We start from the raw sequence: 2,777 nt of genomic DNA, 5'->3' as shown, positions 1-2,777 counted from the left end.
CTTCCTTCCTTCCTTCCTTCCTTCCTTCCTTCCTTCCTTCCTTCCTCTTTTTTCAGGAAATGTTTTTCTGAAAGATCACTCTTTTGTGTGCGCTGATGAAGACATGAGCTATTCATCTGAAACCTTCCCAGAAGACATTTATTTTCAGGAGTTCATGTAAGTCCTACCTAAGTCCACCCTAGCAACCCCACTCCCGAGACAATGCCAATATACAAGCCATCTCCTGAAACTAGGGAGTCATGTTAGCATTGTGGGGGGACAGAGGAAGACTCCTATGTGGAAAGGCAGAAGATATAAGAAACCAGTTTGCGAGTTCCAACTTTCCTTAGTCACATTCTCTGTTGTAATTTTGGCCTCAATTTTGGCACTGTTTGTTTGTTTATTCATTTATTTTTGGCGGAATGGGGGATTGAACTTAAGCACTTGCGCTTGCCAGGCAAGTGCTTATTCTACTGAGCCATCTCCCCGGCCCCTACATTGTTCTTGGTTCTGGCCTTGCAATCACAGCCTTGGATTTGGAAAGAATTTTCTTTGAAATTTCCAGAAGCAAAGAGCCAAAATACATCTTTTTCTGACAAGACTACATTCTTAACCTTGGGTATCCTGCATCTTTTTTTTTTTTTTTTTTTTTTTTTGAGTAGATCATCTTTTAATTAATAGGAAATTTCTAAAAACATCATTGAGGCCAATGAAAATGTTGTGCTCTATTTGATTTTCTATGCAGGGAGGAAGCTTTAAAGGAACTCTGAGGACTCTGGCGATAGCTCCAGTGCTTAGTGGTCTAAGTGCCTGCCAAGCAGGTACAAGGACCTCGGGTTCAATTGCCGGTACTGCGTGCTGTGCTGGCCCTGGTTGCTGAGTGCAGTGGCACGTGCTTGTAGTCCTAGTGCTGGGGAGGCGGAGACAGGAGACTGATTGTTTTTACAAGGCAGAACATGATTGGTTATATGATATGTTTCCCCATGTGATTGGTTGTCAGAGTCAAAAGCAGAAGCAAAATTTAAGCATACCTTGGAATTGGAAGCAAAAAACCAAAGGTAAAGAATGGATAACAAGGCAGTAGAAATTTCTTTTGAAGGCTGGTCCCTTATTGTACTTTCTGTTGCTGTAGCTGAAAGTCACAGACTGAATGGGGGAATGAGTGCATCTCTCCTGATTCTGGGGACAGGGAAGTCCAAAGGGCACTGACATCTGCTAGGGTTATGGGGTGGGTTTTCTTGCTGTCTGGCCTGTGGAAGGCATCCTATGTGCGGCAGAAATCAAGTATGAACTCAGGATTCTCTTTCTCTTCCCATGACCCGTGTGGGCATTTGCATGGAATTGTACTCTGATGACTTTCTGTCTAATTCTAATTACCTCTGCAAGACCCCACCTCCAAGGCTCCCAACATAAGAGTTTGGGAATTAGGTTTCACCATGAGTTTCAGAGGGGATGCTGGGATTATAGCATCTGGCAAGGAGACCAAAGCGTTGGTCTTGGTGGTGCTAGTAATTGAACCCAGGGCCTTTGCCCTGAGGTACATCTCCTAGATCTTTCTAGTGTTTATTTCAAGACAGAAACTTGTTAAGTCACTGAGTTGCCTAGTCTGGGCTCAAATTTGCAATCCTCTTGCCTTGGCCTCCTTGAGTACTGGGAAAGCAATTCTACTGAATCCTGAGTGGGTTTTCAGGGATTCCATTCATGCAGTATGCTTTTATTTATTTATTTATTTTGCGGAGCCGGGGATTGAACTCAGGCCCTTTCAACTGAGCTATCTCTCCAGCCTCTTGTGCTTTTTCACTTTGTAGGGAGGTAGTGTTTTGGAAACAAGGTGAGATGAGATCCTCATGACCTGAAACTTTATCCCTGATTTTTGTGGGAAAGAATTAAAGGTAGTGGGAGTCAAGAGGTCAAGGGAACTAGGATGGTGTGTTCTTCTCCCTTGGTATGTGGAGTCTGTTTGTGCCCAGCAGACAGGTAAACGGTTTCCCTACTGTTCACAGCCTTGTATGCCGTTGTGCTTCTTAGCAGCACTGAGTACTCATAAATGTCTCAATGGAGGCGCCTGGTCCAATTCTTGTGCAAGTTGTAATTTATTCATCATGGATGGCATGAGTAGCAGTAGGTACCAAATTGACCTTCTTCTTTTTGGTTTTCCTGCTTGCATTCCAATGGATAGCAAATGTGCTCCTCAGGTAACATTTAACAATGTGCATTACAGTCTTTTGTCTGCCACATTTGGAGAATGTAAGGTGGTTGATGGGGACAGAGAGTGGATAGAGACCAGAATTGCCTTTCAGCACACTACGAAGTAAAGGACACGTCCCGCTGGAAAGAATTATTTGACACCATATGTCAGCAGTGCCAAGATTGAGAAACCCCACCTTGCAGCTTGTTAAATCATCGTTGTAGTTACAGAGAAATTTCTGGACAATCCCTGTATTCATAAAAGCACACATTAACCCAGGCATAATATAAATGCCTATGTGCATATATGTAAATAAATGGGCATATAAATATACGTGTGTATAGGTATGTATGTATATTTGTCTTTAATTTATTTTTCTTTCCAGAGAGGTCCACCCTCTGGAAAAGTATACCCTTTTCCTCCTTGGAAAAAGGAGAATAAGGAGAAGTCATTTATCACAAACATAAGCTTAACATCGATCCAGGCCATAACAGCTTTTTTATTTTTTCTCTAGTCAGATGTCACAGCTTCTTTAGGTTTTTCTCCTAGTGACAACTGTGAAATGCTGTTTATGTTGGTCTTGAGATCTTGAGAACAGTGTCTTAGCTTG

Source organism: Octodon degus, unplaced genomic scaffold, assembly GCF_000260255.1.
Source record: "Octodon degus isolate 3935 unplaced genomic scaffold, OctDeg1.0 scaffold00033, whole genome shotgun sequence".
NCBI lineage: Eukaryota > Metazoa > Chordata > Mammalia > Rodentia > Octodontidae > Octodon > Octodon degus.
Note: the sequence above shows the minus strand (reverse complement) of the source record.